Source organism: Coregonus lavaretus (genome assembly GCF_964263955.1).
Source record: "Coregonus lavaretus genome assembly, chromosome: 37".
Classification (NCBI taxonomy): Eukaryota; Metazoa; Chordata; class Actinopteri; order Salmoniformes; family Salmonidae; genus Coregonus; species Coregonus lavaretus.
Genome location: NC_140024.1, coordinates 28,478,624 through 28,492,424, shown reverse-complemented (window position 1 = coordinate 28,492,424; position 13,801 = coordinate 28,478,624). Strand labels below are relative to the sequence as shown.

The window sequence follows — 13,801 nt, the reverse complement described above, 5'->3', positions numbered from 1 at the left end:
ACTGTAATCTGTCTGTCTCTCCCACCCCACTGTAACTGTAATCTGTCTCTCTCCCACCCCACTGTAACTGTAATCTGTCTCTCTCCCACCCCACTGTAACTGTAATCTGTCTGTCTCTGTCGCCCCACTGTAACTGTAATCTGTCTCTCTCCCACCCCACTGTAACTGTAATCTGTCTCTCTCCCACCCCACTGTAACTGTAATCTGTCTCTCTCCCACCCCACTGTAACTGTAATATGTCTCTCTCCCACCCCACTGTAACTGTAATCTGTCTGTCTCTGTCGCCCCACTGTAACTGTAATCTGTCTGTCTCTCCCACCCCACTGTAACTGTAATCTGTCTCTCTCCCACCCCACTGTAACTGTAATCTGTTTCTCTCCCACCCCACTGTAACTGTAATCTGTCTCTCTCCCACCCCACTGTAACTGTAATCTGTTTCTCTCCCGCCCCACTGTAACTGTAATCTGTCTCTCTCCCACCCCACTGTAACTGTAATCTGTTTCTCTCCCGCCCCACTGTAACTGTAATCTGTCTCTCTCCCACCCCACTGTAACTGTAATCTGTCTCTCTCCCACCCCACTGTAACTGTAATCTGTCTCTCTCCCACCCCACTGTAACTGTAATCTGTCTCTCTCCCACCCCACTGTAACTGTAATCTGTCTCTCTCCCACCCCACTGTAACTGTAATCTGTCTCTCTCCCACCCCACTGTAACTGTAATCTGTCTGTCTCTCCCACCCCACTGTAACTGTAATCTGACTCTCTCCCGCCCCACTGTAACTGTAATCTCTCTCTCTCCCACCCCACTGTAACTGTAATCTGTCTCTCTCCCACCCCACTGTAACTGTAATCTGTCTCTCTCCCACCCCACTGTAACTGTAATCTGTCTCTCTCCCACCCCACTGTAACTGTAATCTGTCTCTCTCCCACCCCACTGTAACTGTAATCTGTCTCTCTCCCACCCCACTGTAACTGTAATCTGTCTCTCTCCCACCCCACTGTAACTGTAATCTGTCTCTCTCCCACCCCACTGTAACTGTAATCTGTCTCTCTCCCACCCCACTGTAACTGTAATCTGTCTCTCTCCCACCCCACTATAACTGTAATCTGTCTCTCTCCCACCCCACTGTAACTGTAATCTGTCTCTCTCCCACCCCACTGTAACTGTAATCTGTCTCTCTCCCACCCCACTGTAACTGTACTCTGTCTCTCTCCCACCCCACTATAACTGTAATCTGTCTCTCTCCCACCCCACTGTAACTGTAATCTGTCTCTCTCCCACCCCACTGTAACTGTAATCTGTCTCTCTCCCATCCCACTGTAACTGTAATCTGTCTGTCTCTCTCCCGCCCCACTGTAACTGTAATCTGTCTCTCTCCCACCCCACTGTAACTGTAATCTATCTCTCTCCCACCCCACTGTAACTGTAATCTGTCTCTCTCCCACCCCACTGTAACTGTAATCTGTCTGTCTCTGTCGCCCCACTGTAACTGTAATCTGTCTCTCTCCCACCCCACTGTAACTGTAATCTGTCTCTCTCCCACCCCACTGTAACTGTAATCTGTCTCTCTCCCACCCCACTGTAACTGTAATTATGTCAGTGACAGACATGGTTAAAAGACCAAGAGGTCAGTGTGTGTGTACATGCGTGTGTATGTGCAATGTGCGTGTGTCGCTCTGTGTGTGTGTGTGTGTGTGGTTTAACTGCTGCTCAGCGGTTTACATAGCAGCGTTCCAGCATGAAATCCAGCATGAAATCCCCATTCCCATCTGTCCTATGGAATGGCATTAAGGCATTCCCAGTGTATCTGTCCTATGGAATGGCATTAAGGCATTCCCAGTGTATCTGTCCTATGGAATGGCATTAAGGCATTCCCAGTGTATCTGTCCTATGGAATGGCATTAAGGCATTTCCAGTGTATCTGGCCTATGGAATGGCATTAAGGCATTCCCAGTGTATCTGTCCTATGGAATGGCATTAATGCATTCCCAGTGTATCTGTCCTATGGAATGGCATTAAGGCATTTCCAGTGTATCTGGCCTATGGAATGGCATTAAGGCATTCCCAGAATGAAGCACCTGTGTGCTCCCATTCTCCTGGGTGGGCTGGGGCCGAGCTTCCCACATCAGAATATTGAGAGACAAAGACCACAGACACCCTACCACTTCTACCCCCTACCTCTGTACCCCAGACCCCCTAACCCCCCCTACCACTACTACCCCCTACCACTACTACCCTCTACCACTACTACCCCCTACCACTACTACCCCCTACCACTACTACCCCTACCCCTACCACTACTACCCCCTACCACTACTACCCTCTACCACTACTACCCTCTACCACTACTACCCCCTACCACTACTACCCTCTACCACTACTACCCCTACCACTACTACCCCCTACCACTACTACCCCCTACCACTACTACCCCCTACCACTACTACCCTCTACCACTACTACCCCCTACCACTACTACCCTCTACCACTACTACCCCCTACCACTACTACCCCTTACCACTACTACCCTCTACCACTACTACCCTCTACCACTACTACCCTCTACCACTACTACCCTCTACCACTACTACCCCTACCACTACTACCCCCTACCACTACTACCCCTACCACTACTACCCTCTACCACTACTACCCCCTACCACTACTACCCTCTACCACTACTACCCTCTACCACTACTACCCCCTACCACTACTACCCCCTACCACTACTACCCTCTACCACTACTACCCTCTACCACTACTACCCCCTACCACTACTACCCTCTACCACTACTACCCTCTACCACTACTACCCCCTACCACTACTACCCCCTACCACTACTACCCCCTACCACTACTACCCTCTACCACTACTACCCCCTACCACTACTACCCTCTACCACTACTACCCCCTACCACTACTACCCCCTACCACTACTACCCCTACCCCTACCACTACTACCCCCTACCACTACTACCCTCTACCACTACTACCCTCTACCACTACTACCCCCTACCACTACTACCCTCTACCACTACTACCCCTACCACTACTACCCCCTACCACTACTACCCCCTACCACTACTACCCCCTACCACTACTACCCTCTACCACTACTACCCCCTACCACTACTACCCTCTACCACTACTACCCCCTACCACTACTACCCCTTACCACTACTACCCTCTACCACTACTACCCTCTACCACTACTACCCTCTACCACTACTACCCTCTACCACTACTACCCCTACCACTACTACCCCCTACCACTACTACCCCTACCACTACTACCCTCTACCACTACTACCCTCTACCACTACTACCCTCTACCACTACTACCCTCTACCACTACTACCCCTACCACTACTACCCCCTACCACTACTACCCCTACCACTACTACCCTCTACCACTACTACCCTCTACCACTACTACCCTCTACCACTACTACCCCCTACCACTACTACCCTCTACCACTACTACCCTCTACCACTACTACCCCCTACCACTACTACCCCCTACCACTACTACCCTCTACCACTACTACCCTCTACCACTACTACCCCCTACCACTACTACCCTCTACCACTACTACCCTCTACCACTACTACCCCCTACCACTACTACCCCCTACCACTACTACCCCCTACCACTACTACCCTCTACCACTACTACCCCCTACCACTACTACCCTCTACCACTACTACCCTCTACCACTACTACCCCCTACCACTACTACCCTCTACCACTACTACCCGTCCCGTGTAGCTCAGTTGGTGGAGCATGGCGCTTGCAACACCAGGGTTGTGGGTTCGATTCCCACGGGGGACCAGTATGAAAATGTATGCACTCACTAATTGTAAGTCGCTCTGGTAAAGAGCGTCTGCTAAATGACTAAAATGTAAATGTTCCCTCTACCACTACTACCCCCTACCACTACTACCCCCTACCACTACTACCCTCTACCACTACTACCCCCTACCACTACTACCCTCTACCACTACTACCCCCTACCACTACTACCCTCTACCACTACTACCCTCTACCACTACTACCCTCTACCACTACTACCCCCTACCACTACTACCCCCTACCCCTACTACCCTCTACCACTACTACCCCCTACCACTACTACCCCCTACCACTACTACCCTCTACCACTACTACCCTCTACTACTACCCTCTACCACTACTACCCCCTACCACTTCTACCCTCTACCACTACTACCCCCTACCACTACTACCCCCTACCACTACTACCCTCTACCACTACTACCCCCTACCACTACTACCCCCTACCACTACTACCCTCTACCACTACTACCCCCTACCACTACTACCCTCTACCACTACTACCCTCTACCACTACTACCCTCTACCACTACTACCCCCTACCACTACTACCCTCTACCACTACTACCCTCTACCACTACTACCCCCTACCACTACTACTCCCTACCACTACTACCCTCTACCACTACTACCCCCTACCACTACTACCCCCTACCACTACTACCCTCTACCACTACTACCCCCTACCACTACTACCCCCTACCACTACTACCCCCTACCACTACTACCCCCTACCACTACTACCCTCTACCACTACTACCCCCTACCACTACTACCCCTTACCACTACTACCCTCTACCACTACTACCCTCTACCACTACTACCCTCTACCACTACTACCCTCTACCACTACTACCCCTACCACTACTACCCCCTACCACTACTACCCCTACCACTACTACCCTCTACCACTACTACCCCCTACCACTACTACCCTCTACCACTACTACCCTCTACCACTACTACCCCCTACCACTACTACCCCCTACCACTACTACCCTCTACCACTACTACCCTCTACCACTACTACCCCCTACCACTACTACCCTCTACCACTACTACCCTCTACCACTACTACCCCCTACCACTACTACCCCCTACCACTACTACCCCCTACCACTACTACCCTCTACCACTACTACCCCCTACCACTACTACCCTCTACCACTACTACCCTCTACCACTACTACCCCCTACCACTACTACCCTCTACCACTACTACCCGTCCCGTGTAGCTCAGTTGGTGGAGCATGGCGCTTGCAACGCCAGGGTTGTGGGTTCGATTCCCACGGGGGACCAGTATGAAAATGTATGCACTCACTAATTGTAAGTCGCTCTGGTAAAGAGCGTCTGCTAAATGACTAAAATGTAAATGTTCCCTCTACCACTACTACCCTCTACCACTACTACCCTCTACCACTACTACCCTCTACCACTACTACCCCCTACCACTACTACCCTCTACCACTACTACCCTCTACCACTACTACCCTCTACCACTACTACCCCCTACCACTACTACCCCCTACCCCTACTACCCTCTACCACTACTACCCCCTACCACTACTACCCCCTACCACTACTACCCTCTACCACTACTACCCTCTACTACTACCCTCTACCACTACTACCCCCTACCACTACTACCCTCTACCACTACTACCCCCTACCACTACTACCCCCTACCACTACTACCCTCTACCACTACTACCCCCTACCACTACTACCCCCTACCACTACTACCCTCTACCACTACTACCCCCTACCACTACTACCCTCTACCACTACTACCCTCTACCACTACTACCCTCTACCACTACTACCCCCTACCACTACTACCCTCTACCACTACTACCCTCTACCACTACTACCCCCTACCACTACTACTCCCTACCACTACTACCCTCTACCACTACTACCCCCTACCACTACTACCCCCTACCACTACTACCCTCTACCACTACTACCCCCTACCACTACTACCCCCTACCACTACTACCCCCTACCACTACTACCCTCTACCACTACTACCCTCTACCACTACCCCCTACCACTACTACCCCTACCCCTACCACTACTACCCCCTACCACTACTACCCTCTACCACTACTACCCCCTACCACTACTACCCTCTACCACTACTACCCTCTACCACTACTACCCTCTACCACTACTACCCCCTACCACTACTACCCTCTACCACTACTACCCTCTACCACTACTACCCCCTACCACTACTACTCCCTACCACTACTACCCTCTACCACTACTACCCCCTACCACTACTACCCCCTACCACTACTACCCTCTACCACTACTACCCCCTACCACTACTACCCCCTACCACTACTACCCCCTACCACTACTACCCTCTACCACTACTACCCTCTACCACTACCCCCTACCACTACTACCCCTACCCCTACCACTACTACCCTCTACCACTACTACCCCCTACCACTACTACCCCCTACCACTACTACCCTCTACCACTACTACCCCCTACCACTACTACCCTCTACCACTACTACCCCCTACCACTACTACCCCCTACCACTACTACCCTCTACCAATACTACCCTCTACCACTACTACCCTCTACCACTACCCCCTACCACTACTACCCCTACCCCTACCACTACTACCCTCTACCACTACTACCCCCTACCACTACTACCCCCTACCACTACTACCCTCTACCACTACTACCCCCTACCACTACTACCCTCTACCACTACTACCCCCTACCACTACTACCACTACTACCCTCTACCACTACTACCCTCTACCACTACTACCCCTACCACTACTACCCCCTACCACTACTACCCTCTACCACTACTACCCCCTACCACTACTACCCTCTACCACTACTACCCCCTACCACTACTACCCCCTACCACTACTACCCTCTACCAATACTACCCTCTACCACTACTACCCTCTACCACTACCCCCTACCACTACTACCCCTACCCCTACCACTACTACCCTCTACCACTACTACCCTCTACCACTACTACCCCCTACCACTACTACCCCCTACCACTACTACCCTCTACCACTACTACCCTCTACCACCACTACCCTCTACCACTACTACCCCCTACCACTACTACCCCCTACCACTACTACCCTCTACCACTACTACCCCCTACCACTACTACCCTCTACCACTACTACCCCCTACCACTACTACCCTCTACCACTACTACCCCCTACCACTACTACCCTCTACCACTACTACCCCCTACCACTACTACCCCCTACCCCTACCACTACTACCCCCTACCACTACTACCCTCTACCACTACTACCCCCTACCACTACTACCCTCTACCACAACTACCCCCTACCACTACTACCCCCTACCACTACTACCCTCTACCACTACTACCCTCTACCACTACTACCCCTACCCCTACCACTACTACCCTCTACCACTACTACCCCCTACCACTACTACCCCCTACCACTACTACCCTCTACCACTACTACCCCCTACCACTACTACCCTCTACCACTACTACCCCCTACCACTACTACCCTCTACCACTACTACCCCCTACCACTACTACCCCCTACCACTACTACCCTCTACCACTACTACCCCCTACCACTACTACCCCCTACCACTACTACCCCCTACCCCTACCACTACTACCCCCTACCACTACTACCCTCTACCACTACTACCCTCTACCACTACTACCCTCTACCACTACTACCCCCTACCACTACTACCCCCTACCACTACTACCCTCTACCACTACTACCCCCTACCACTACTACCCTCTACTACTACCCTCTACCACTACTACCCCCTACCACTACTACCCCCTACCACTACTACCCCCTACCACTACTACCCCCTACCACTACTACCCTCTACCACTACTACCCCCTACCACTACTACCCTCTACCACTACTACCCCTTACCACTACTACCCCCTACCACTACTACCCTCTACCAATACTACCCTCTACCACTACTACCCTCTACCACTACCCCCTACCACTACTACCCCTACCCCTACCACTACTACCCTCTACCACTACTACCCTCTACCACTACTACCCCCTACCACTACTACCCTCTACCACTACTACCCCTACCACTACTACCCCCTACCACTACTACCCCCTACCACTACTACCCTCTACCAATACTACCCCCTACCACTACTACCCTCTACCACTACTACCCTCTACCACTACTACCCCCTACCCCTACCACTACTACCCTCTACCACTACTACCCTCTACCACTACTACCCCCTACCACTACTACCCCCTACCACTACTACCCCCTACCACTACTACCCTCTACCACTACTACCCCCTACCACTACTACCCTCTACCACTACTACCCCCTACCACTACTACCCCCTACCACTACTACCCTCTACCAATACTACCCTCTACCACTACTACCCTCTACCACTACCCCCTACCACTACTACCCCTACCCCTACCACTACTACCCTCTACCACTACTACCCTCTACCACTACTACCCCCTACCACTACTACCCTCTACCACTACTACCCCCTACCACTACTACCCTCTACCACTACTACCCCCTACCACTACTACCCCCTACCACTACTACCCCCTACCACTACTCCCCCTACCACTACTACCCCCTACCACTACTACCCCCTACCACTACTACCCCCTACCACTACTACCCTCTACCACTACTACCCTCTACCACTACTACCCCCTACCACTACTACCCCCTACCACTACTACCCCCTACCACTACTACCCTCTACCACTACTACCCCCTACCACTACTACCCTCTACCACTACTACCCCCTACCACTACTACCCTCTACCACTACTACCCTCTACCACTACTACCCTCTACCACTACTACCCCCTACCACTACTACCCCCTACCACTACTACCCCCTACCACTACTACCCTCTACCACTACTACCCTCTACCACTACTACCCTCTACCTCTACCACAACTACCCTCTACCACTACTACCCTCTACCACTACTACCCCCTACCACTACTACCCTCTACCCAGGCCCTATTACAGTTCCATTTAGGAACCAGACTTTGTCTCAGTGTGTCTGAAATTAGAGTAGGTCCTCTTTTTGTTCACCTGGAAATTCCAGTATTAACTTTACATCTAATTTATGACCAGGATCTCCCTGAAAGCCTCTGATGGTGTGCAGTGATAAACTCACCTGGCAGATGTGTTTGTGTGTGTGTGAGGAAGTTTGGCTTCCTCTGCTTTGAAGCCCTCTCATACTTTCTGCTGGTGTGTGTTCCTTGCCTGCAGCCATGGTTTAAGCTCCTTAGATCAAGATCTAACAGTAACTCTGCTGTGCTGTGTGTGTGTGTGTGTCTTCTGTCTTCTCACATCGACCAACACCCCTGGTGGTATTATAAACATACCAACAAATACACTGCTCAGTGACCCTAGTCTGTTAATCCCTGACCCTCTCGGCCCTAGCCCAGTGACAGACCTGTTTCCACCCCTCCTCTAGTCTGTTAATCCCTGACCCTCTCGGCCCTAGCCCAGTGACAGACCTGTTTCCACCCCTCCTCTAGTCTGTTAATCCCTGACCCTCTCGGCCCTAGCCCAGTGACAGACCTGTTTCCACCCCTCCTCTAGTCTGTTAATCCCTGACCCTCTCGGCCCTAGCCCAGTGACAGACCTGTTTCCACCCCTCCTCTAGTCTGTTAATCCCTGACCCTCTCGGCCCTAGCCCAGTGACAGACCTGTTTCCACCCCTCCTCTAGTCTGTTAATCCCTGACCCTCTCGGCCCTAGCCCAGTGACAGACCTGTTTCCACCCCTCCTCTAGTCTGTTAATCCCTGACCCTCTCGGCCCTAGCCCAGTGACAGACCTGTTTCCACCCCTCCTCTAGTCTGTTAATCCCTGACCCTCTCGGCCCTAGCCCAGTGACAGACCTGTTTCCACCCCTCCTCTAGTCTGTTAATCCCTGACCCTCTCGGCCCTAGCCCAGTGACAGACCTGTTTCCACCCCTCCTCTAGTCTGTTAATCCCTGACCCTCTCGGCCCTAGCCCAGTGACAGACCTGTTTCCACCCCTCCTCTAGTCTGTTAATCCCTGACCCTCTCGGCCCTAGCCCAGTGACAGACCTGTTTCCACCCCTCCTCTAGTCTGTTAATCCCTGACCCTCTCGGCCCTAGCCCAGTGACAGACCTGTTTCCACCCCTCCTCTAGTCTGTTAATCCCTGACCCTCTCGGCCCTAGCCCAGTGACAGACCTGTTTCCACCCCTCCTCTAGTCTGTTAATCCCTGACCCTCTCGGCCCTAGCCCAGTGACAGACCTGTTTCCACCCCTCCTCTAGTCTGTTAATCCCTGACCCTCTCGGCCCTAGCCCAGTGACAGACCTGTTTCCACCCCTCCTCTAGTCTGTTAATCCCTGACCCTCTCGGCCCTAGCCCAGTGACAGACCTGTTTCCACCCCTCCTCTAGTCTGTTAATCCCTGACCCTCTCGGCCCTAGCCCAGTGACAGACCTGTTTCCACCCCTCCTCTAGTCTGTTAATCCCTGACCCTCTCGGCCCTAGCCCAGTGACAGACCTGTTTCCACCCCTCCTCTAGTCTGTTAATCCCTGACCCTCTCGGCCCTAGCCCAGTGACAGACCTGTTTCCACCCCTCCTCTAGTCTGTTAGTCCCTGACCCTCTCGGCCCTAGCCCAGTGACAGACCTGTTTCCACCCCTCCTCTAGTCTGTTAGTCCCTGACCCTCTCGGCCCTAGCCCAGTGACAGACCTGTTTCCACCCCTCCTCTAGTCTGTTAGTCCCTGACCCTCTCGGCCCTAGCCCAGTGACAGACCTGTTTCCACCCCTCCTCTAGTCTGTTAATCCCTGACCCTCTCGGCCCTAGCCCAGTGACAGACCTGTTTCCACCCCTCCTCTAGTCTGTTAATCCCTGACCCTCTCGGCCCTAGCCCAGTGACAGACCTGTTTCCACCCCTCCTCTAGTCTGTTAATCCCTGACCCTCTCGGCCCTAGCCCAGTGACAGACCTGTTTCCATCCCTCCTCTAGTCTGTTAATCCCTGACCCTCTCGGCCCTAGCCCAGTGACAGACCTGTTTCCACCCCTCCTCTAGTCTGTTAATCCCTGACCCTCTCGGCCCTAGCCCAGTGACAGACCTGTTTCCACCCCTCCTCTAGTCTGTTAATCCCTGACCCTCTCGGCCCTAGCCCAGTGACAGACCTGTTTCCACCCCTCCTCTAGTCTGTTAATCCCTGACCCTCTCGGCCCTAGCCCAGTGACAGACCTGTTTCCATCCCTCCTCTCTTCTTCTATTGATTGTTTTGTCCTTCATCCTCTCTTCTCATTCAGCCGTCTCTCTCCTCCTTTCAACAGCATGTTCTGACACGGATGTGGTCTGTTTATTCACGCTGAGTGCTTCCCTATCCACCTCCCTCCCTCCATCAAATCAAATCAAGCTTTATTTATACAGCACATTTCAGATATAGAATGCAACGCAATGTGCTTTACAGGAAAAAAACTGGAAAAAACTATGACATTTAAAGCTGAAATATTTACTACACAACAAACATTAGATTAAAAACAAAAGAATGACTCAAACTGAACAAGGAAAAGCAAAGCTAAAAATGTGTGTTTTAAGATCTCTTTTAAATATGTCCACAGTTGTGGTCCCCCTCAGGTTCTCTGGCAGGCTATTCCAGAGGCTGGGGGCATAATAACTAAAGGCTGTCTCCATGCCTCTTGGTCCTAGGCTTTGGGCCAGTGCCAGAGGACCTGAGGGACCTACTGGGTACATAACTTAAAAGCATGTGCACAATCGTGGATTGATTTAAAAACCAATAGAAGAGTTTTAAAATTAATTATAAAACTCACAGGCAGCCAGTGCAGTGACCTTAAAATCGGTGTAATGTGTGCTCGCCATCCCTCCCATGGGTATCTCATCCATGTTTTGGGATTATATAATATACGTTTTGAGGTGTTCAGAGGCCGATAGTGAGGTTGGGTTGTTTCAAAAGGGACCTTCGACCACTATCATCTACCATAATGGAAACATAGCCAGCTGAAAGCCCTTCTGATGTCATCATCTCAAAGGCTCTCCTGTCTGTCACTCCTGGGTCTCTCGTAGCACCCGTTGTGGTTCTTGTCTTTGGAATGAGTGTCTCTGTTAGCAGCAAAACATCAGTAAAAAGGAGATTACTCTGGATGACTCTGATTTGTCCTGTTTTCCTCAGTCTGTCTCAGTTCTGTACCTCATGCATTATTATCACCGTAATGGTGTGAAACCTGCAGCCACTAGTCATGCCTGGTCCTGCTATGTACCAGACTGTATTACACAGTACCATTACTGTAAGGGTTAAACCTTCAATGCCTGGTCCTAATCTGTACCATTACTGTAAGGGTTAAACCTTCAATGCCTGGTCCTAATCTGTACCATTACTGTAAGGGTTAAACCTTCAATGCCTGGTCCTAATCTGTACCATTATTGTGAGGGTTAAACCGTCAACGCCTGGTCCTAATCTGTACCATTACTGTAAGGGTTAAACCTTCAATGCCTGGTCCTAATCTGTACCATTATTGTGAGGGTTAAACCGTCAATGCCTGGTCCTAATCTGTACCATTACTGTAAGGGTTAAACCGTCAACGCCTGGTCCTAATCTGTACCATTACTGTAAGGGTTAAACCTTCAATGCCTGGTCCTAATCTGTACCATTACTGTAAGGGTTAAACCTCAATGCCTGGTCCTAATCTGTACCATTATTGTGAGGGTTAAACCTTCAATGCCTGGTCCTAATCTGTACCATTACTGTAAGGGTTAAAACTTCAACGCCTGGTCCTAATCTGTACCATTATTGTAAGGGTTAAACCTTCAACGCCTGGTCCTAATCTGTACCATTATTGTAAGGGTTAAACCTTCAACGCCTGGTCCTAATCTGTACCATTATTGTGAGGGTTAAACCTTCAACGCCTGACCCTAATCTGTACCATAGCTGTAAGGGTTAAACATTATGCTAACCTCATGCTACATACAATGCTGTACCATAAATCTACTATCTACATGAGGTAATCTTCCTATAGGGAACTTGAACGAGAACACTCCTGCTCTCTGTTCTCCTCTGCTGCTCCTACTGTATGTCATACTAAATCACAAGCTCAATAAAAGCTCTGTTCCCTCTCTCCACCTCTCTCCCCCTCTCCTTCCGTCTCTCCCCACCTCTCCCCCTCTCCTTCCGTCTCTCTCCACCTCTGCCCACTTTATGTTCACCTAGAAAATCCAGTATCAACTTTTCATCTAATTATGACCAGGATATCCCTGAAATCATCTGATGGTGTGCAGTGATAAACTCACCTGGCAGGTGTGTGTTTGTGTATGTGTGAGGAAATGCCTGGTCCTAATCTGTACCATAACTATAAGGGTTAAACCTAATGCTAACCTCATGCTACAGAGGAGAGAGAGAGAGAGAGAGAGAGAGAGAGAGAGAGAGAGAGAGGAGAGAGAGAGAGAGAGAGAGAGAGAGAGAGAGAGAGAGAGAGAGAGAGAGAGAGAGAGAGAGAGAGAGAGAGAGAGAGAGAGAGAGAGAGGAGAGAGAGAGAGAGAGAGAGAGAGAGAGAAGAGAGAGAGAGAGAGAGAGAGAGAGAGAAGGAGAGAGAGAGAGAGAGAGAGAGAGAGAGAATGTCCTGGTAGTGACAACATCCTATTTCCTGTGTTCAGTTTACTAGTGTGTGCCTGCATGTTTAGTAGGAGAATAAGAGAGGTTAGGTCCAACAGCACTACTGTATACAGTGCCCTGAAAAAGTTTTTTCCCCCTTTCTGATTTTCTCTATTTTCCCATATTTTTTACACTGAATGTTATCAGATCTTCAACCTAAAACTCAGCGATATTTGCGAGTTTTCGGGCATGAACTTCTCGTTTCAGGTCCTGCCAAAACATCTGAATCGGGTTTAGGTCTG

At 50.9% G+C, this 13,801-nt stretch overlaps 1 protein-coding gene across 1 annotated transcript in view; it reads left to right on the top strand.

The window, feature by feature from the left end:
* adamts17 (ADAM metallopeptidase with thrombospondin type 1 motif, 17) overlaps window positions 1-13,801 on the top strand; it is a 125,968-nt gene that overhangs the window by 55,215 nt on the left and 56,952 nt on the right. The gene's annotated exons all lie outside the window — the stretch shown is intronic.